This window comes from Saimiri boliviensis, chromosome X, assembly GCF_048565385.1.
Source record: "Saimiri boliviensis isolate mSaiBol1 chromosome X, mSaiBol1.pri, whole genome shotgun sequence".
Classification (NCBI taxonomy): domain Eukaryota; kingdom Metazoa; phylum Chordata; class Mammalia; order Primates; family Cebidae; genus Saimiri; species Saimiri boliviensis.
Genome location: NC_133470.1, coordinates 54,441,515 through 54,465,708, shown reverse-complemented (window position 1 = coordinate 54,465,708; position 24,194 = coordinate 54,441,515). Strand labels below are relative to the sequence as shown.

The 24,194-nt window shown below is 37.9% G+C and overlaps 1 protein-coding gene across 5 annotated transcripts in view; it reads right to left on the bottom strand.

Annotated features, from left to right (window-relative positions):
- Positions 1–24,194, bottom strand: part of ZC3H12B (zinc finger CCCH-type containing 12B) — a 523,339-nt gene that overhangs the window by 403,567 nt on the left and 95,578 nt on the right. For 3 of the 5 annotated variants that reach the window (XM_074391748.1, XM_074391747.1, XM_074391749.1), the window contains exon 3: positions 9,754–9,858. The exons of 1 other annotated variant lie outside the window; for it this stretch is intronic. The gene's annotated coding sequence lies outside the window, so the exon portion shown is untranslated. Of the gene's footprint in view, positions 1–9,753; positions 9,859–20,893; positions 23,520–24,194 lie in introns of those variants that run through there. One more of the 5 variants, XM_074391750.1, reaches the window with a different exon arrangement.

Genomic DNA, 24,194 nt, shown 5'->3' with positions numbered 1-24,194 from the left:
TTTTTATTGCCCACAGACCAGGAGATACCCAGGCAGAGGGGTCGCCAGCGCCACAGTCCCAGCCGGTGTGGCTGTTTTGGCCCCCGTGGGGCTGATTTGGCCCGCGTGGCTGCTGTGACCACGCTTTGTCACGGCGGTTCTCCATACAAAAGCCACTGGTCTGGGAGCCCTCTTAGCTGGCGATCAGAGCCCTGAGACGGCAGAGTTGCCCATTCATCTGAAATAGCGAGTCAGGCCAGGATTTTCCTAGGCAAAAAATACACCAGGAGCTGGCTGCGCTGTTTGAGCCGACTCAGTGAGTCGCAGCACAGGAGATCCCGGTGCCTTTTCAACAAGCGGCTGGAACACAGGGTCATTCAACTTAAAAGAAAAGACTCTGAGTAAGGAAGCCAGGTGATCAGGCTCAGTTGGTCCCAGCCCCAACCCCCAACAACAACGTAAACAAAAACAGTAATTGGAAACCCTCTGGGTTGAGCCCTTCAAACCAAGCACAGCTGAACCCTAGACAGTCCGGCTCGGTAGCGGAGGGGCGTCGGCCATTACTGAGACTCTCCACCACTACGGAGGCAGGCCACCATTGCCGCGGCAACCCGCCGTTGCCAAGGCAACATGCCACAACAGAGAGAGTCCGCCATAACAGAGGCGGGGCCACCCTTGCCGAGACACTTCTAACTATGCCCATATAAACAGGACTGCAGGAAAAAGCACAGGGCACCTGGGCAGAGCTCACAGCAGCTCAGCAAAGCCTCTGCAGGCAGGCAGTGGCTAGGCACGCTGCTATCTGGGTGGGTCAGCTCTGAAAGAAAAATAAAAAAAGGCAGTAGTGCAATGGAAACTCATAAAGCCCCAACTCCCCAGGACAGAGAACCTGGGAACAAAAAGTGCTTTATGAGTGAAGCTGCAGCAGACCTAAACGTACCTGCCCAGCAGCTCTGAACGAAAAACGGAGCTCACATCTCAGGACTTAAGCCTCAATAAAAGATAAACTGTCTCCTCAAGTAGCTCCCTGTCCCCCATAGATCCAAAGAATCGCCTCATAAAGGAGAGAAGGGACTGACAGCTGGCGAGCATCCTTCTGGGACAAACATAGTGGAAGAGGAAACTGGCAGCAATCCTTACTGTTCTGCAGCTGCTGCAGGTGATCCCTAGGCAAGCAGGGCCTGGAGAGGACCTCAGCAGTCCTACAGCAGAGGGGCCAGACTGTTAGAAGGAAAGCTTAAAAAAATAAATAAATAAAAGAAGTAACTTCAGCATCCAAGAACTAGTAGCTCTCTCAGAGAACCAATCTGAAAGACAGTAACTACAAAGACAACAGGTGGATAAACCCACAAAAATGGGAAGAAACCAGCGCAAAAAGGATGAAAACTCCCGAAACCAGAACACCTCTCCTCCTAAAAGGGATCACAACTCCTCACCAGCAAGGGAACTAGACCGGATGGAAAAGGAGGGAGAAGAAATGACAGAATCAGACTTCAGAAGGTGGGTAGTAAGAAACTACAGTGAGCTAAAAGAACATGTTCTAACCCAACGTAAAGAAACCAGGAACATTGAAAAAAGATTGGACGAAATGCTAATGAGAATGGATAGCATAGAGAGGAATATAAGTGAATTAATGGAGCTGAAAAACACAACACGAGAACTTCGTGAAGCATGCACAAGCTTCAACAGCCGAATTGACCAAGCAGAAGAAAGGATATCAGAGGTCGAAGATCAAATCAATGAAATAAAAAGAGAAGGCAAGATCAGAGAAAAAAGCACAAAAAGGAATGAACAAAATCTTCAAGAAATGTGGGACTATGTGAAAAGACCTAACCTACGTTTGATAGGTGTACCTGAATGTGATGAAGAGAATGAATCCAAGCTGGAAAATACTCTTCAAAATATTATCCAGGAAAACTTCCCCAACCTAGGAAGGCAGACCAATATTCAAATAAAGGAAATACAGAGAACACCACAAAGATATTCCTCAAGAAGAGCAACCCCAAGGCACATAATCGTCAGATTCACCAGGGTTGAAATGAAAGAGAAAATGCTAAGGGTAGCCAGAGAGAAAGGTCGGGTTACCCACAAAGGGAAGCCCATTAGACTCACAGCAGATCTCTCAGCAGAAACGCTTCAAGCCAGAAGAGATTGGGGGCCAATATTCAATACCCTTAAAGCAAAGAACTTTCAACCCAGAATCTCCTATCCAGCCAAACTAAGCTTCATAAGTGAAGGAAAAATAAAATCCTTTGTGAACAAGCAAGCACTCAGAGATTTCATCAGCACCAAACCTGCTCTACAAGAACTCCTGAAAGAGGCTCTACACATATAAAGGAACAACCAGTACCAGCCACTCCAAAAACACACCAAATGGTAAAAGAGCATCAACACAATCAAGAAGCTGCATCAACTAACCAACAAAACAGCCAGGTAGTGTCAAAAAGACAGCATCAAATTCACACATAAGAATACTATCCCTAAATGTAAATGGACTAAATGCCCGAATCAAAAGACACAGACTGGCAAATTGGATAAAAAGCCAAAACCCATCAGTGTGCTGTATCCAGGAAACCCATCTTACATGCAAGGATACACAAAGGCTCAAAATAAAGGGATGGAGGAAGATCTACCAAGCAAATGGAGGGCAAAAAAAAGCAGGAGTTGCAATTCTAATCTCTGATAAAATAGACTTTAAAGCCACAAAGATCAAAAGAGACAAAGAAGGACATTACATAAGGGTAAAAGGATCACTGCAACAAGAAGAGCTAACGATCCTAAATTTATATGCACCCAATACAGGAGCACCTAGATACATAAGGCAAGTTCTTAATGACTTACAAAGAGACTTAGACTCCCACACAATAATAGTGGGAGACCGTAACACCCCATTTTCAATATTAGACAGATCAACCAGACTGAAAATCAACAAGGATATCCAGGACCTGAATTCAGACCTGGAACAAGCAAACCTAATAGACATTTACAGAACTCTCCACCCCAAATCCACAGAATATACATTCTCAGCACCACATCACACCTACTCTAAAATTGACCACATAATTGGCAATAAATCACTCCTCAGTAAATTCAAAAGAACGGAAATCATAACAAACAGTCTCTCAGACCACAGTGCAATCGAGTTAGAACTCAGAATGCAGAAAATAACTCAGAACCGCACAGCTTCATGGAAACTGAACAACTTGCTCTTGAATGTTGACTGGATAAACAATGAAATGAAGGCAGAAATAAAGATGTTCTTTGAAACCAATGAGAACGAAGACACAACATACCAGAATCCCTGGGACACATTTAAAGCAGTCTCTAGAGGAAAATATATAGCAATGAGTGCCCACATGAGAAGAAAGGAGAGATGTAAAATTGACACCCTAACATCAAAATTGAAAGAGCTAGAGGAGCAAGATCAAAAAAACTCAAAACCTAGCAGAAGACAGGAAATAACCAAGATCAGAGCATAAATGAAAGAAATAGAGACACAAAAAACTCTTCAAAAAATCAATAAATCCAGGAGCTGGTTTTTCGAAAAGATCAACAAAATAGACAGACCACTAGCCAGATTAATTAAAAAGAAAAGAGAGAATAACCAAATTGATGCAATAAAAAATGATAAAGGGGATATCACCACAGATTCCACAGAAATCCAAACCATCATCAGAGATTATTACAAACAACTCTGCACATAAACTAGTAAACTTGAAAGAAATGGATAAATTCCTGGACACCTGCATCCTCCCAAGCCTAAACCCGGAAGAAGCTGAAACCCTGAATAGACCAATAACAAGGTCTGAAGTCCAGACAGCAATTAAGATCCCAGGTCCAGATGGGTTCACAGCCGAATTCTACCAGACACACAAAGAGGAGTTGATACCATTCCTTCTGAAACTATTCTAGACTATACAAAAAGAGGGAATCCTTCCCAAATCATTTTATGAGACAAACATCATCCTGATACCAAAACCCGGCAGAGACTCAACAAGAAAAGAAAATTTCAGGCCAATATCCATGATGAACATAGATGCAAAAATCTTCAATAAAATACTGGCAAACCGATTGCAACAGCGTATCAAAAAGCTCATCCACCATGATCAAGTAGGATTCATCCTGGGGGTGCAAGGCTGGTTCAACATACGCAAGTCCATAAACTTAATTCACCACATAAACAGAATGAAAGACAAAAACCACATGATTATCTCAATTGATGCAGAGAAGGCTTTGATAAAATTCAACAGCCCTTTATGCTAAAAACCCTTAATAAACTAGGTATTGATGGAACGTATCTCAAAACAATAAAAGCTACTTACGACAAACCAACAGCCAATATCATACTGAATGGGCAAAAACTGGAAGCATTCCCTTTGAAATCTGGCACTAGACAAGGATGCCCTCTCTCACCACTCCTATTTAATATAGTACTGGGAGTTCTAGCCAGAGCAATCAGGCAAGAAAAAGAAATAAAGGGTATTCAAATTGGAAAGGAGAAAATCAAATTGTCTCTATTTGCAGATGACATGATTGTATATCTAGAAGACCCCATCATCTCAGCCCACAATCTCCTGAAACTGATAAACAACTTCAGCAAAGTCTCAGGATACAAAATCAATGTGCAAAAATCACAAGCATTCCTATACACCAGTAACAGACTTAAAGAGAGCCAAATGAAGAACGAACTGCCATTCACAATTGCTACAAAGAGAATAAAATACCTAGGAATACAACTAACAAGGAACATAAAGGACCTCTTCAAGGAGAACTACAAGCCATTGCTCAATGAAATAAGAGAGGACACAAACAGATGGAGAAACATTCCATGTTCATGGTTAGGAAGAATCAACATCGTGAAAATGGCCATACTGCTCAAAGTAATGTACAGATTCAACGCTATTCCCATCAAGCTACCAATGACCTTCTTCACAGAACTGGAAAAAAACACCTTAAACTTCATATGGAACCAGAAGAGAGCCCACATAGCAAAGTCAATTCGAAGCAAAAAGAACAAAGCAGGAGGCATCACACTACCGGACTTCAAACTATACTACAAGGATACAGTAATCAAAACAGCATGGTACTGGTACCAAAACAGAGATATAGACCAATGGAACAGAACAGAGGCCTCAGAGGAAATACAACATACCCACGACCATATGATCTTTGACAAACCTGACCAAAACAAGCAATGGGGAAATGATTCCCTGTTTAATAAATGGTGTTGGGAAAACTGGCTAGCCATGTGCAGAAAGCAGAAACAGGACCCCTTCCTGACACCTTACACCAAAATTAACTCCAGATGGATTAAAACCTTAAACATCAGAACTAACACCATAAAAACCTTAGAAGAAAATCTAAGCAAAACCATTCAGGACATAGGCTTAGGCAAGGACTTCATGACCAAAACGCCAAAAGCAATGGCAACAAAAGCCAAAATAGACAAATGCGACCTAATCAAACTCCACAGTTTCTGCATGGCAAAAGAAACAGTCAGTAGAGTGAATCGGCAACCAACAGAATGGGAAGAAACTTTTGCAGTCTATCCATCTGACAAGGGGCTGATATCCAGAATTTACAAAGAACTAAAACAGATCTACAAGAAAAAAACAAACAAGCCCATTCGAAAATTGGTGAAGGATATGAACAGATACTTTACAAAAGAAGACATACAGGAGGCTAACAAACATATGAAAAAATGCTCATAATCACTGGTCATCAGAGAAATGCAAATCAAAACTACATTGAGATACCATCTCACACCAGTTAGAATGGCGATCATTAAAAAATCTGGAAACAACAGATGCTGGAGAGGATGTGGAGAAATACGAACACTTTTACACTGTTGGTGGGAATGTAAATTAATTCAACCATTGTGGAAGACAGTGTGGCGATTCCTCAAGGAGCTAAAAATAGAAATCCCATTTGACCCAGCAATCCCATTACTGGGTATATATCCAAAGGATTATAAATCATTCTACTATCAGGACACATGCACACGAATGTTCATTGCAGCACTGTTTACAATAGCAAAGACCTGGAACCAACCCAAATGCCCAACGATGATACACTGGATAGGGAAAATGTGGTACATATACACCATGGAATATTATGCAGCCATCAAAAACGATGAGTTCATGTCCTTTGTAGGGACATGGATGAACCTGGAAACCATCATTCTCAGCAAACTGACACAAGAGCAGAAAATCAAAACACTGCATGTTCTCACTCATAGGCAGGTGTTGAACAATGAGAACACATGGACACAGGGAGGGAAGCACTACACACTGGGGTCCTTTGGGGGCAAATGGGGGCGGGATGGGGGTGGGGAGGCGGGAAGAGATAGCATGGGGAGAAATGACAGATACAGGTGAGGGGACGGAAGGCAGAAAACCACACTGCCATGTATGTACCTATGCAACAATCTTGCATGTTCTTCACATGTACCCCAAAACCTAAAATGCAATAAAATATATATATAATAAATAAATATATATATAAATGAAAAAATTAATTAAAAAAATCAATAAACTGAATTTTATCAAAATGTAAATCTTTTGTTCTGCAAAATACTGTGTTAAGAAAATGAAAGACAAACTACAGGCTAGAAGAAATATTTAACTGCATATCAAGTAAAGGACCAGTATCTAGAATGTACTGTCAAAACTCAAGAGTTTTAAGAATAAATAAAATTAGAAAGTAAAAGGCATGGAAATACATTTTAGCAAAAGAGGATATACAGATGGCAAGTACACATGTAAAAAGATGATCAACAACACTAGCCACTAAGGAAATGCAAATGAAAAACACAAATGAGATATCTCTCCACACCTACCAGACGAGCTAAAATAGAAAGTAGTCCAATAAGCACAACAAAAGACGCTCAGCATCATTACTCATCAGGGAAATGCCATGAGATACACTTCATTGCCACTAGCATGGCTATTAACTGTAATAACAAGTGTTGATCAAGATGTGGAGAAATTAGAAACTTTATACATTTGCTGGAAGTAATATAAAATGGTACATTTACTTGGCAAAACAGTCTGACAGCTTCTCAGTAAGTAAAATATAAAGTTAGCACATGACCCAGCAATTCAACTCCCTGGGTATATACTCATAAGGACTGAAAGCATGTGTCAACAAAAAGCCTTGCACAAAATATTCATAGCAGCATTATTTATAACAACCAAAAGACAGAAACTACCCAAATGTTCATTAACTAATGAAGGGAAAATGAAATGTAGTGTATCTATAAATGGAATATTGTTTTAGGCATTAAAATTAATGAAGTACTGATACAGGCTACCACATGCATAGACCTGAAAAACATATAAAGTAGAAGAAACTAGTCACAAAAGACCACAAATTTTATGATTATATTTAGATGAAATGTTCAGAATAGACAAATCTGTTAAAACAGAAAGTAGATTAGTGGTTGCCTTGGGCTGGAGGGAATGGGTTAATTGGGAGATGATGGCTAGAAAATGCAGAATTTCTTTTTGGGGTAATCAAAATGTTCTAATATAAATTGTCATGATGAAATCACAACTCCAAACATATTAAAAGCCACTAAATTGTACACTTTAAGTAGGTGTATTTTATGATGCATAAATTATATCTCAGTAAAGCTGTCCTAGAAGTGAAATATAATGAAGGCAACAATAACCTGGTGGGAATGAGTATTTTAGTCTTTATGTACTCTAGGAATATGCTGAAGGAGGTAGCTTATCTTGAATTGTACTAGTATTTAAATTAACACCTAAGTACTGGCAGTGAAACTGGAAGTTGCAGGCAAAAGCTAGGGCAAACCCAGAAAACTTTGACTATATGTATACTTGGCATCACATAATTATGTTTTGGTCAACAGTGGATCACATATATGATGGTGGTCCCATAAGATTATGATAGAGCTGAAAAATTCCCATCACCTAGTGACTCTGCAACCATGATAACATTGTAGCATAAGGCATTACTCATAATGTTTGTTGTGATGCTGGTTTTAACAAACTTACTGTGCTCCAAGTCATGCAAATATAGAGCATATGCAATTAAATACAGTACATAATACTTGACAATAATAATAAAAAATTACTGGTTCATGTATTTACTTCACTATACTTTTATTGTTATTTTAGAGTGGACTCCTTCTACTTTTTTTTTTTAAAAAACGTTAACTGTAAAACAGCCTCAGGCAGGCCCTCCAGGAGGTATTCCAGAAGGTATGGTTACTATAGTAGGTGACAGCTTCATGCATGAAATTGCCCCTGAAGCTCTTCTAGTGAAACAAGATATGGAAGGAGAAGATAGTAATACTGATAATCCTGGCCCTTTGTTGGCCTATGTTAATGTGTAATTCTGTCTTATTTTTAACAAAAACTTTTAAAAGTAAAAACAATAAAATAAAATATAAAAGCTTACAGAATAAGGATACGAAGTATATATTTTATATAACTACACAATGTGTTTGTGTTTTCAGCTAAATGTTATTATAAACAGTTCAAAACATTAAAACATTTTTACAGTTCAGGAAGTTACAAGTTATAGTAAGATGATTCATTTATTATTAAAGAAAATTTTAAATATAAATTTACTGTAGCCTAAGCATATGGTGTTTATAAAGTTTATAGTGAGTATAGCAATGTCCTAGGTTTTCACATTCGATCACTACTCACTGACTTACCCAGAACAACTTCTAGTTTTGCAAGCTCCATTCATCATAAGTGTCGAATACAGGTGTACCATTTTTAATCTTTTATACCATATTTTTACTGTCTCTTTTCTATGTTTAGATACACAAACACTTATCTTTGGGTTACAGTTGCCTGCAGTAGTTACTATAGTCACAGCTGGAGAAATTTGTAGCCTAAGAGCAAGAGGCATACCATGTAGTCTAGCTGTGTAATAGACTTGTATGAGTCCATGCTAATGCTACTATAAAGAACTGCCAGAGACTAGAAAAGAGGTTTGACTCACAGTTCACAGGGCCGGGGGAGGCCTCAGGAAACTTACAAGTGTTATAGAACGGGAATCTAACACATCCTTCTTCACATGGCAGCAAAAGGGAAAAGTGCCAAGCAGTAGTTGGAAAGCCCCTTATAAAACCATCAGGTCTTGTGAGAACTCACTCACTATCACGAGAACAGCATGAGAGTAATTCTCCCATAATTAAATTACTTCCTATCGGGTCCATCCTATGACACATGGGGATTATGGGAACTATAATCCAAGGTGAGATTTAGCTGGGGACACATAGCGAAACCCTATCAAGGTTACACCATCTAGGTTTGTGTAAGTATACTCTATATTTGCATAATGACAAAATTGCCTAACAATCCATTTCTCAGAAAGAATCCCTATAATTAAGTGATACATGACTGTACTCAAAAGCTTCCCACCTTATGACTAGAGACCCCTTTTTCCATATCTTCTTTTTTAACACTGACCTAGGTCTTTATTATCTCATAATTGATTACCAAGATTTAATAATTGGTCTTTTTCCTTTTATTCTCTGCCCTACAAAGCTTTAGCCTACATTTACAGCCATATTTGCACATCATCTCCTTGTGAGTTAAGAAGTTCTAGTAGCATTCCACTATCAAGAGCTAAACATGCAAAGTTTTTCAGTCAAGGTCCTTCCTAATCTGGCCACCTCTTAACTTTTGGAACTCTTTAATATACTTCCCAGGTGATCTCATTCACCTCTTCTTTTTTAAACTAGCAACTAAGTTACTAATGGCTTCCATATCTAGATCTCCAATCTCAACCTACATTCATATGAGTATCCATCTCCACGTGAATGTCTTCCATAGTCACTTCACAGGCTCTGGAACCAGAATGAGTTTGAATCTCGGCTTCAACTTGTGCTGTGTGACCCTGAAAAAGTTACATAATCTTATATGAAAATGGAAATACTAATAATTTTACCTACCTTATAGGATGCTATGAGGTTTAAATTAATTAATACATGTAAATTGCTTAAGACATGACAGCAGTGTGGTAAGTGCTCAGTTCATGTTAGCTCAAATTACAATTACTATTATTCACCAACCTAAATATATCATCTTTCTGTCTTACTTGGTCCTTCCCATGTGATATCTGCTCATTATCTCTCCAGTCTCTGCAAACAAGAACTTGGGACTCTTAAAACTACCTCAATCCATGTATTCTTGTTAAATCAAGAACCAATACCTAATGGTTTTACCAATGTAATCCCAAGTCCTTTCTTCCCTCTCTATTACGATTACCTATACTCAGGTTTAGGCATTCATCTCCTTTAAGAACTATAATACCTCCTATACAATTTCCCTTCCTCTGATCTTGTCTTCTTCAAATTCATCCTCAAAACTACCCACAGAACAATACACATAAAAAGTAAATTAAAACAAAAATGAAATGCAAGTCTGACCAAGTCATGGCCATATTTACAATTCTGTAATGGCAATCCATACACTTGCTTAAGTCAAAGCACAATGCCCTCCACAAACCTCTCTACTTATCTAATTCATTACTATATCTACCAATTTATCTACTTACCTAATTTATTCCTTTCAAAGCTATTGATTAGTGGATGCCCATAAAACCTACCATAGTATTTGTGCAGCCCTCTATCTATATTACCTTGCATTTCATTTCTTTATGAAAATATTCTCTTGGAATATTGGGTTTTATACTCCCCAAAGTCAAGGACCATTGCTTATATCTCTCTATATATTTTACCTCATTATTTTCTAAACTACATGTCAAAACCAATTAAATCAATTAAGAGCAACACACTTTGTTTTAAAAAATGAAATAGAATAAAAGATATCAGAGAGCACTGCACATAATAAGGATAAAATGCCAGTTATCAGTTTATTGCCTTCAGTTCCAGGAGATCTCAGCACCCTTGCTCAATAAATGGTGAAAAGCAGATGCAGCATATTCCCATGGGAAGCTTCTCTCTGACAACCCTTTAGGCATAGAGTGCCATCAGTGCAGCTTCTTCCCATAAACTGCTTCTCTATCAAAACCCAAGTGGTTTCCCAACAAAAGTTGCTTGAAGGACACCTCCCCATAAATAGCTTCCCCTAGTACCTCCTCAGGTAGCTTTGTAGTAGGCTCCAAAGCAGGGTACCTCTTCAGGAATGATTCCCCCTAGCATTCCAGAAAGCAATTTCCCCAGATTCTCTGTGAGTCATTTCAGTGTAGCATCTCAGCTAACTTCTCTATCAACCAGTGAGTCATGATAATGACCCTTCCAACAATGTCCAGATCTCAGTCTGGGCCAGAAGAAAGATGGTCTTCTAGGTTTATTCCTTCCATGGGCATTCCATCCCAGCACTAAGAGTAGTAGCTGCTCCCTATGTCTGCTATTCCTGAACTCATTTTCTAATTTTTTTAAAAAAAATTAATATAAATTCTGGGACACGTGCTGAATGTGTATGTTGATTATATGGGCATACACGTGGCATGGGTGTTTGCTGCTCCTATCAACCAGTCATCTAGGTTTTAAGCTGGGCATGTATTATGTATTTGTTCTAATGGCCTCCCTCCCCTTGATGTCTACCCCCTGACAGGCCCCAGTGTGTGATGTTTCTCTACTTGTGTCCATGTGTTCTCATTGTTCAACTCCTACCTATGAGTGAGGACTTGTGGTGTTTGGTTTTCTGTTCCTGTGTTGGTTTGCTGAGGATGATGGTTTCCAGCTTCATCCATGTCTTTGAAAAGGAAATGAACTCATTATTTTTTATGGTTGCATAGTTTTCCACAGTGTATATGTGCCACATTTTCTTTATCAAGTCTATTATTGATATGCATTTGGGTTGGCTCCAAGTCTTTGCTATTGTAAATAGTGCTGCAATAAACATACGTGTGCATGTGTCTTTGCAGTAGAATTATTTCTAATCCTTTGGGTAGATACCCAGTAATGAAATTGCTGGGTCAAATGGTATTTTTGTTTCTAGATCCCTGAGAAATCACCCCACTGTTTTCCACAGTGTTGAACTAATTTACACTCCCACCAATGGTGTAAAAGTGCTCCTATTACTCTGCATCCTCACCAGCATCTGTTATTTCCAAACTTTTTAATAATCACCATTCTAACTGACATGAGATGGTATCTAATTGTGGTTTTAATTTGCATTTATCTAAAGACCAGAGATGATGGGCTTTTTTAATAAGATTGTCATACACATAAATGTGTTCTTTTGAGAAGTGTCTGTTCATATCCTTCATCCATTTTTTGATAGGGTTGTATTTTTTTTTTTTTTTTTTTTTTTGGTAAATACTTTTAAATGCATTGTAGATTCAGGATACTAGACTTTTGTCAGATAGATAGATTTCAAAATTTTTTTTCCCATTCTGGAGGTTGTCTGTACACTCTGATACTAATTTCTTTTGCTGAGAAGAAACTCTTTAGTTTAATTAGATCCCATTTGTCAATGTTGGCTCTTGTTGAAGTTGCTTTTGGGGTTTTAGTCATAAAGTCTTTGAACATGCCTATGTCCTGAATGGTATTGCTTAGGTTTTCTTCTAAGGTTTTTATGGTTTTAGGTTTTATGTTTAAGTCTGTAATCCATGTTGTTAATTTTTTTCTAAGGTATAAAAAAAGGGTCCAGTTTCAGTTTTCTGCATATGGCTAGCAAGTTTTCCCAGCATGATTTATTAAACAGGAAATCCTTTCCCCATTGCTTTTATCAGGTTTGTCAAAAATCAGATAGTTGTAGACATGTGGTGTTATTTCTGAGGCCTCTGTTCTGTTCCATTGGCCTATATATCTGTTTTCACACCAGTGCCATGCTGTTTTAGTTACTGTAGCCTGTAGTATAGTTTTTAGTCAGGTAGCATGATGTTTTCTGCTTTGTTCTTTTTGCTTAGGATTGATGTTGCTATACGAGCTCTTTTTTGGTTCCATATAAAATTTAAAGTATTTTTTTTTCTAATTCTATGAAGAAAGTCAATAGTAGCTTAATGAGAATAGCAATAAATCTATAAATACTTTGAGCAGTATGGCCATTTTCACAATACTGATTCTTCCTATACATGAACATGGAATGTTTTTCCATGTGTTTATGTTCTCTCTTATTTCCTTGAGCAGTGGTTTGTGTTTATCCTTGAAGATGTCCTTCATGTCTCTTGTAAGCCCTATTTCTAGGTATTTTATTCTCTTTGTAGCAATTTTGAATGGGAGTTCACTAATGATTTGGCTCTCTGCTTGTCTATTATTGGTGTATAAGAATGTCCGTGATTTTTGCCTGTTGATTTTGTATCCTGAGATTTTGCTGAAGTTGCTTATCAGATTCAGGTGTTTCTGGGCTGAGCCAATGGGGTGTTGAATTTTATTGAAGGGCTTTTTTTGAACCTATTGAGATAATCATGTGTTTTTTGTCATTGGTTGTTTATGTGATGGATTATGTTCATTGATTTGTATATGTTGAACCAGACTGACATCCCAGGAACGAAGCTGACTTGATCCTGGTGGAGAAGATTTTTGATGTACTGCTGGGTTGAGTTTGCCAGTATTTTACTAAGGATTTTCACATTGATGTTCATCAGGAATATTGGCCTAAACCTTTCTTTTCTTGTTGTGTCTCTGCCAGGTTTTAGTATCAGGATGATGCTGGCCTCTTAAAATGAGTTAGGGAAAACTCCCTCTTTTTCTATTGTTGGAAATAGTTTCAGAAGAAATGGTATCAGCTCCTTTTAGTACCTCTGAAAAAATTCGAGTGTGAATCTATCTAGTCCTGTGCTTTTCTGGTTGGTAGGCTGTTAATTACTGCCTCAATTTCAGTACTTGTTATTGGTCTATTCAGGGATTCAAATTCTTTTTTGTTTAGTCTTGGGAGAGTGTATGTGTCCAGGAATTTATCCATTTCTTATATAGTTTCTAGTTTATTTGCATAGAGGTGTTTATAGTATTCTCTGATGGTAGTTTGTATTTCTGTGGGATCAGTGGTAATGTCCAATTCATCATTTTGGATATTGGTCTATCTAGTTTGTTAATCTTTTCACAAAACTAGTTCCTGGATTCATTGACACAGCTAGTGCTCAACTTACGATCACGATTGGTTCCAACAGACCGGTCGTAACACGATTTGGTTGTAAGTTGAGTAGGTTATATGTACAGTACTATGAAAAGATGTTACAAAAATCTTTAAGTCATATTTTATCATAATTTTCTTTCTTTATTGTTATATATCATAATTTTCTTTGTTCATTTTATGCCATTTTTATCATCTCTACACCATTTTGTTTCTTATTTTTACATTTGTCAGGTTTAAGTAAAACACTGCATTACCAGTACAACTAGTTTAATATTTGCAAAACATACAAAATTACAAAATACAGGTGCATACAAAAATACAAAATAAAGGTGTAAAAAATACCATAGGAAACATTTTCCCAATTGCAAAACATATCAAAATATATGTATGAAACATATATGAAACATTTTATGAAACATGTATGAAACATTTTATTGGCTGCTGGTGCTTGGCTGCGGATCATTGATGTCGTCATCTGAGGCAGCAGTTGGGGTTACCGGAGTTGTTTTTTTCATAAACATGGTGAGCTTTGTCTGAATTGTATGTTTCTTTTTTTCTTCATAAATTTCAAAATACAGACGAAACACATCATGCACCATCTGTTCAATCCTTGCAAATCATTCGATGCTTGGGTCCATTGCTTCAAAATGTATAAGAAGTTTATTCAGTAAAGATAAACCGTCTGATAATCCCTTAGTGGTGAACTTTCTTTCTGGCTCCTCCTCTTCTTTCTCTGCTTCTCTTCTTTCTTCTTCAACCACTCTTTCTTCTTCCAGTTCGATTAGCTCTTCATTTGTAAATTCATCAACGTTGAAAATCTGTTCTGCAAGATATCCCTCACCTGTAATTAATTCATCCAGACTATCAACAAACTTATGTGCTCCTTCCTCATCCACACTCGCTGCTTCTCCAGTCACTCGAACATTATGCATTTGGAATCTTTTCTTGAATCTCTGGAACCAGCCAGTGCCTGCTACAAATTCTTGACTGTAATCTTTTCCAGCATGCTCCTTCAGAGTCTGAAATAGAATTCTCCCCTTCATCTGCACAGTAAAAAGGCTTAATGGTGTCCATTTTTGAATTTGATCTTCCATCCAAATATATAGCAATTTCTCCATTTCGTGGATGGGCCCACTTCGTTGCTTTGTTATAACTGTTGATTGCATGGGTGCAGAACCTTTCAGAGCTTCACGAATTCCTTCTTTATCTTTCAAAATCGTCGACACAGTCGAGTGTGATAACTTCATATCACGTGCGATCACATTCACTTTCTTTCCTCCTTCGTACTGCTTAATTAGCTTCATTTTTGTGTCGAGATCGATGGCCTTTCTTTCCTTCTTGGCAGGCTGAGGTGTAGACAAAGACAATTTCCTCTTGGTAGACATCTTGGGAGGGGTTTAATGAAAAATATCCAAGACGTAAAACACAAATTGCTGTACCGAGTCTGGGATAACAGTTGAAATGGTGCACACGAAGATGGTAGTGCTGCTAGAAGCTGGTCTGCATTGTTGTATGCCCAGCTGGGCAACGTTTGCACTGCCAGACGCAGAGCAGTCGTGGCTAGCAATTGTGGTCATAAAGTCGAATGGTCGTAAGTTGCATAGGTCGTAAGTTGATCAATACCTGTATTTTGAAGGATTTTTTTGCGTGTCTCTATCTCCTTCAGTTCTTCTCTGATCTTCATTATTTCTTGTCTTCTGCTAGCATTTTAATTTGTTTGCTCTTGTTTCTCTAGTTCTTTTAATGTGATGCCAGGGTGTCAAATTTAGATATTTCCTGCTTTCTCTTTTGGGCATTTAGTGCTATAAATTTCTCCCTAAACACTGCTTTAGCTGTGTCTCAGAGATTCTGGTATGTCATATCCTTGCTCTCATTCGTTTCAAATGACTTATTTATTTCTGACTTAATTTTGTTATTTATCCAGTAGTCATTCAGAAGTACGTCATTCAGTTTCCACATGGATGTGCAGTTTTGAGTGAGTTTCTTAATCCCGAGTTCTAATTTGATTGCACTGTGGTCTGAGAGACTGTTATGATTTCCATTCTTCTGCATTTGCTGAGAAGTATTTTACTTCCAATTATGTGTGGTTGATTTTCAGTAAGTACTATATGGTCCTGAGAAAAATATATATTATATATGTTCTGTTGATTTGGATTGGAGAGTCCTATAGATGTTTATTAGGTCTGCTTTGTCAATAGCTGAGTTCAAGTCCTGAATATTATTCTTAATTTTCTGTCTCGCTGATCTATCTAATATTGACAGTGGAGTGTTAAAATCTCCCACTATTATTGTGTGGGAGTCTAAGTCGCTTTGTAGGTCTCAAAGAACTTCTTTTATGAATCTGGGTGTTCCTGTATTTGGTGCATATATATTTACAATAGTTAGCTCTTGTTGCATTGATCCCTTTACCATTATGTAATGTCCTTCCTTCTTTGTCTTTTTAATCTTTGTTAAAATCTGTTTTATCAAAGACTAGGATTGCAACCCCTGCTTTTTTTCCATTTTCCTGATAAATATTCCTTCTTCCCTTTATTTGGAGCCTATGTGTGTCTTTGCATGTGAGATGGGACTCCTAAATACAGCACACTGATGGTTCCTGACTCTTTATCCAACTTGCCACTCTGTGATTTTAATTGCGGCAACTAGCCCTTCTAAAGGAGTATCTTAATGGTGTTTTCTGAATTTGAATGTTGCCCTGGCTTGCTAGGTTGCAGAACTTCTCACAATTAATATCCTGACGTGTTTTCCAACTTGGTTCCATCCTTCCAATCACTTTCAGGATGCCAATCAATCATAGGTTTGGTCTTTTCACATAGTCCCATATTTCTTGGAGGCTGTGTTCATTCATTTTAATTTTTTTTTCTCTAATCTTCTCTTCATGCTTTATTTAATTAAGCTGATATTCAACCTCTGATATCCTTTCTTCCACCTGATTGATTTGTCTATTGATACTTGTGTATGCTTTGTGAACTTCTCATGCTGTGTTTTTCACATAAATCACCATCACGCAATTTATATTATTCTCTAAACTGGTCATTCTAGTTTGTAATTCCTGTAACCTTTTGTGAAGGTTCTTAGCTTCCTTGTATTGGGTTAGGACATGCTCCTTTTGCTCAGAGGAGTTTGGGATTACCCACTTTCTGAAGCCTACTTTTGTCAATTTGTCAATCTCATTCCCTGTCCAGTTTTGTGCCCTTGCTAGAGATAAGTTCAAATCATTTGGAGGAGAAAAGGCACTCTAGTTTTTGGAATTTCCAGCATTTTTGTGATGTGGTTTCTCCTTATCTTTGTGGATTTGTCTACCTTTCATCTTTGAGGCTGATGATCTTTGGATAAGGTTTGTGTGTGAGGGGGTCCTTTTCCTTGATATTGAAGTTATTGCTTTTTGTTTGTTAGTATTTCTTCCAACAGTCAGGATCCTCTTCTGCAGGTCTGCTGCCATATGCTGAAGGGCCACTGCAGGCTGTATTTGCCTGCGTATCACCAGCAGAACCTGAGGAACGCAAAGATTGCTGCCTGCTCCTTCCTTTGGAAGCTTTATCCAAGAGTGGAACTGGCACAATGCCAGCTTGAGGTCTCCTGTATGAGGTATCTTTCAAACTATTGGGAGGTTTCTCCCAGTCAAAAGGCATGGGGGTCAGGGACCCACTTGAGGAGGTAGTCTGTCCGTTAGTAGAGCTCAAGCACTGTAATAAGAGAACCCTCCTTGTCAGGATCTGCTGCTGTCTTCAGAGTCAGCAAGCAGGAACATTTAAGTCTACCAAATGTGTGTGCACAGCCACCCCTTCCCCAGCGTGCTCTGTTCCAAGGAGACAGAAGTTTTATTTATAAGCCACAGGGGCTTCTGCTTTTCTTTCAGAGATGCATTGCCCAGTGAAGAGGAATGTAGTGTAGTAAAGCAATCTGGCTATAGTCACTTTGCCTCTCTGTGTTTAGTTCCACCCAGTCCTCAGCAGGGTCAGGGGAAAGTCGCCTACTCAAGTCTCAGTAATGACAGATGCCCCTCCCCCCACCATGCACGATCATACCAGGTAAACTTGAGACTGCTGTGCTGACAGCAAGTATTTCAAGCCTGTGGTTTTTAGCTTGCTGAACTCTGTGGGAGTGGGACTCACTGAGCAAGACCACTTGACTCCCTGGTTTCAGCCCCCATTCCAGGAGAGTAAACAATTGTTTTGCTAGATTTCCAGGTGCCACTGGGGTACAAAGAAAAAAAAAAAACATTGCTGCAGCTAGCTCTGTGTCTGCCTCATCAGCCACCCAGTTTTGTGCTTGAAACCCAGGGCCCTGGTGGTGTCGGCATGAGGGAATCTCCTGTTCTATGGATTACAAAAACTGGAAGAAGTGTAGTATCTGGGCCTGATAGCACAGTCCTTCAGGGTTTGCCTTGGCTGGGGAAGGGAGGTCTCCAGCCCCTTGCACTTCCCAGGTGACGCAACACCCCACCCCATTTCTGCTCACCGTCTGTGAGCTGCAGCCACTGCCTAACCGGTCCCAATGAGATGAGCAGTGTACATCAGTTGGAAATACTGAAATCACCTGCCTTCTGCATTGGTTTTGCTGGAAGCTGCAGACCGCAGCTGTTCCCATTCAACCATTTTGCCATATTCCCCTATTCCTGTACTTTTCAGAGTTCCCTTTATCTCTTAGTCAGTCTCCCACTACTCCAGTCTTTTCTTATAGTTGTTAATTCCTTATACTAACTTTCCCTGTTCAAATTACTTCGTAGTTTCTACTAATATCTCTTGATTGGTCTTTGACTGACACAATAAAATTATTTTCTAAACTTCTGTTCCAGTTTTCTTTGTGTGTGTGTGTGTGTGTGTGTGTGTGTGTGTGTATGTGTGTGTGTATGTGTGTGTGTGTGTGTGTGTGTACTAGGACACAATTGTAAAATGCATTTCTAACTATGGGTCCCAGTTTAAAAGTTTGAAATTTCTCCCTCATTCATAACAGGTACTTAATAAATGAGATGAAAACATGTTCCAAGAGCTGGTTTAAGAAAGGCATTTTTCAAAAGCAAAATTTTCACAAAATAATTTTAAAGGATCCTGATAAAAAACAAAATGGTGTTTAAACAAGACATACGACCCATCAAACAGCCTTTTTGCAGCTCTTTAATGAATTCATATTTAAAAGAAAGATATATAAAAATGGAAAAAGGGACATTTGAAAAAAGATGAGAATATAAAAGTCACAGCAAAATAACTCTAAGAATTGTATTAAGGCTAAGGTCTAGAATTACATAAGGGTTACAAAGGTGATAAACAATACACCTTTGTAAAATGACTCATTAAAGGTAGAGTCAGACCAAAATGTTCAATGTAAGTAATGGGCTCTTTTCAAAATGCAGTATCATGTTATCAGATGAAAAAGCAGGACTATTCAAACTCCATTTGTTTCATTTCCTCTACAAAAAAAAAAAAAAAAAATGATTATCAAAGTAGAAAGGGTGAACAATAATGGTTATGAAAGAACTGAAAGACATTATGATATATGAGGGCAGAGTAAAGGAATATCCAGCTATTCTAAAATAACATAATTTCCAGGACTAGACACATTATGAACTCAGACACACAAAAAAGCTAATATGACTTTGAAAATAGAAAAGGTACCTTAACACTGTATATAACATGTTCTGGCTTTTCTAAAATGGAGGAAAGGGAAAAACCAACAACTATATATAAACTATAGAATGTCAAAAGTAACATGAAAGCCCAGAAAAATTCTAGAATAAATTACTATTATAGATGGGTCATGAATAACCTAGAAAGAAAATTGGTAGTAGCCAGCAGGAACGCAACAAAACTAGTAATGCCAAGTTAACCTGTTTTGGTTGATTAGAGTGAAAGAGTTAACACACATCAAAGATATACTATATCTTGCTCAGTTAAATATTTAACATATTTTTAAGATAACCCAAAGTTAGATGAATTTGTAATTAGTAGATTACAAAGAAAGTGTAAGATTAATGAATTCATGTCAACTTGGAGAAATGTATCTAGGAACATACCAGTAAAAGTTCCATTTTATCATTTTCTTCTCAAAAATTTTAACAACTTATGAACAAAGGAGGCATAATTGCTAAATCTTGGTTAGATGGCTAGTAGGATGCATAAGGCAACATGGTATAGTATAATGGTTCTCAATCTTTTTAGTCTCAGAATCCGTTTACACTCTTGAAAATCTACAAGACTCCAAAGAACTTTTGCTTATGTAAATTCTATTAATAGTAACTATATTATAATAGAACAATTTTTAGTTATTAATATATTTTCAATAACAATAATAAACCCAATGAATGTTCACTGCAGCACTATTTACAACAGCAAAGACCTGGAACCAACCCAAATGCCCATCAATGATAGACTGGACAGGGAAAACGTGGCACATATACACCATGGAACACTATGCAGCCATAAAAAATGATGAGTTCATGTACTTTACAAGGACATGGATGAACCTGGAAACCATCATTCTCAGCAAACTGACACAAGAACAGAAAATCAAACACCGCATGTTCTCACTCACAGGTGGGTGTTGAACAATGAGAACACATGGACACAGGGAGGGGAGCACTACACACTGGGGTCTGTTGGGGGGAAATAGGGGAGGGACAGCGAGGGGTGGGGAGTTGGGGAGAGATAGCATGGGGAGAAATGCCAGATATAGGTGATGAGGAGGAAGGCAGCAAATCACACTGCCATGTGTGTACCTATGCAACAATCTTGCAAGTTCTTCACATGTACCCCAAAACCTAAAATGCAATTTAATAAATAAATAAATAAAAAGAGGATTTCAGTACAGCAACAAGCTTCTATCCAGATATTGATGTTCCATTAAATGGAATTCTTATCAATATATTTATAGTGCAGACTTTGACTTACTGCTGGTTAACTGAAACGTTGTCTCACTTTGAAATATCAAAAACTCCTATGCAAAAATAAATGTTTCATTGCCTGTAAAAAACAAATAACAAACCCATTATATGTTAATATTTAAAAAGTTTATCCTTCACAAAATTTTAATGATAAAAGTGATACTGTTTTATACTTTTACAAATCTCTTCAATTTCTCTCTTCTGTAGTTGTGGCAAAATTCTTAGATATTCTGCTCCATTTTCACTTGATCTGCCTTAGCCAAAAGGCCAAAAAGTGATTCTCTGCTCTATTTTCTTCAGTCTTTCTTCTTTTCACTTTTCAGTTTTGCAGTTTTCTACTGACATATCCTCAAGCTCAGAACGTCTTTTCTAAACCATACCCAGTCTATTAATAGGCCCATTAAAAGCATTCTTCATTTGTTACAATATTGTTTTCTCTTCAGCATTTCTTTTTGATTATTAGAACTTCCATGTCTCTGCTTACATTACTCACCTATTGTTATATGTTGTCTATTTTTCCATTAGAACCCTTAACATAATAATCACAGTTTTTATTTATTTATTTTTTTAATTTTTAGTTCTGGGGTTCATGAGCAGGATGTGCAGGTTTGATACATAGGTACATGTATGCCATAGTGGTTAGCTGTATCTGTCAACCCATTGCCTAAGTATTGAGCCCAGCATGTATTAGCTATTTTTCTAATGCTCTCCCTACATCCACCCCACCTCCCAACAGGCCCCAGTGTGTGTCCTTTCCCTCCCTGTGAACATGTAATATAAATGATTCTATTACAAAGATACATGCATGTGCATGTTCATTGCAACAGTATTCACAATCATAGTTATTTTAAATTGCTGATGTGAGAATTCCATAATTTCTGCCATAGCTAACTATGGTGCTGATGCTTGCTTTGTCTCTTCAAACTGTTATTTTTGTGTGTGTGTCCTGTAATATACCTTGTAATCTTTTGTTGAAAGGTGGACATAATGCACTGTTTAAAAGAAACTGCAGTAAATAGGCCTTTAGTGATGTGGTTGTAAGATGTAGGGGAAGGGGAAACGTTCTACAGTCCTATGATAACAGCTCAGTATTTTAATGGGCATGTCCCCTTGCATTGTGAACTTTACAAATGCTACACAGTTTTATCGTCTTCTTAGGTGAAACAGGATGGCTAGAAGGCACTGGACCTGGGTACTTTCCTTCCCTCCAGTCAGTTAGATTCATCAAACCCCAATAGGTTAGGCTCTGGTAAAATAGTTTCTTTTTAGAACATTTGTAAGAATAACAGAATCCTCTGACATAGTTCCGAAGGGCTACCTACTTTCCTCCTCCCATTGCTAGAAGCTCACAGGTATTTCTCTTTGATCTTCATTGTGAGAACCAAGAAGAGTTCTTTGTTCAGGTTTTCCTCACCCAGTACGGACTCCTACAAGGATTTCTGCTTGTGGGTTTCTGTATTGGTAAGAAGTGATTCTCTGAATTTGCCTCTCTGTCTCTACAATTTGGGGCTAGCAATTGGTCTCATGACCTCAATTATCTGACAGATCTATGAAGGGTTGTTGTTTTCAAGTCTGTTCAGCTTTTTACTTGTTGTGAGGATGGAATTACAACTTCCAAGCTCTTTCATATATATATACCAGGTCATATATCAGAAGTCTCTGTCTTACACTTTGAATGCATCTTTTAACATGATTCTGTAACATCATGTTTTGGACATCTGTACGGATTCACTGAGCTATGCAGATCTAACAATAACAATCACTTGACTTAATATCACCAATGATTTCATTAGAACAGCTTTTAAGTATTTAGAAGCTGTCAAGCTCACCGTGATAGACAGAAGCTTTCCAAAACTATAATTTTCATTTGAAAGCTCAAATTTTATCACTGGTAATAAATATTTTCAGTTTGTCTTGATGTGACAAGCTCACTTAATTCATTTTTGAAAAAATAAAAAGTCTGCAAAATGCCTAAGTCTGAATAACTAGTTTTTCTGTTAATTGTTCCTTTAGGTTCAATTCCATAAGAAAAATGACTAGATTGGCTTGCAAGTCAAACACACAAGTGTTTTTTCCTCAAGGCAATCACCATACTTCTTCATGCTGCAGACATGCTTTATGTGTACTTCCCATTTTGTTAAAAAGAATATTAAGTGACTCTGTACTCCAGGTTGAAATATAATACAATTATAATAATTTTAATTGTTTAATCAAGAACATTTCTAGTGGAAACTGACTTTGAAATTTTACTGTGAGTGTGTAGAATTGAAGAATACAGTGACTACTATTACAGTTTAGTACCACTGCCATAATTCGTGCTCAGATACAGTTACTTTTGCCCAAGAGCGGAAATACCAAAATATTTTTTAAAAATCCAAATTAAAGTTTAGTAGGTCCTATATTGAAAATAGTTTTGACTTCATGAAACCTCTGGAAGTCTCATGAACTCCTGGAGGTACCTGGACCACACTCTGAGAGTCATTGGTACACTGAAAAGAATAATGGGTTTTGTAATCATACAAATTTACATCAACTATTGCTTCCTCTACAGGCTTTGCAGTTGAACAAACTTGTTTCATTTTTCATTATCTACATCACCAGTGTATTAGTCAGTACTCAGATTGCTATAAAGAAATGCCTGAAACTTGGTAATTCACATATATATATATATATATATATATATATATATATATATATATGAAGCTTTAATGGGCTCATGGTTCAATAGGCTGTACAGGAAGCATAATGCTGCCATCTACTAAGCTTCTTGGGAGGCTTAGGAAAATTACAATCATGGTGGAATTCAAAGGTGGAGTGGGTAGCCTCTCATGGCTGCAGCAGGAGAAAGAGTAAGAGGGGAGACACCACATATTTTTAAACCATCAGATCTCATGAGAACTTTATCATGAGAACTGCACCAAAGAAATGGTGCTAAGCCATTTGTGAAGAATCTACTCCCATGATCTAATCACCTCCCACCAAGCCCCACTTCCAAAGCTGGGGATTGCAGTTCAACATAGGTGGGGATACAGGTCCAAACCATACCATTCCACCCCTGGTCCCTCCCAAATTTCCTGTGCTCACATTGCAAAACACAATCATCCCTTATCAACAGTCACTAAAATCTTAACTCATTCAAGCATTAACTCAAAAGTCCAAAATCCAAAGTCTCATCTGAAACAAGGCTAGTCCTTTCCACCTATGAGTCTGTAAAATCAAAAGCAAGTTAGTTACTTCAAAGATACAATGGGGGTACAGCATTGAGTAAATACTCCTATTCCAAGAAAAGAAATCAGCCAAAAAACAAA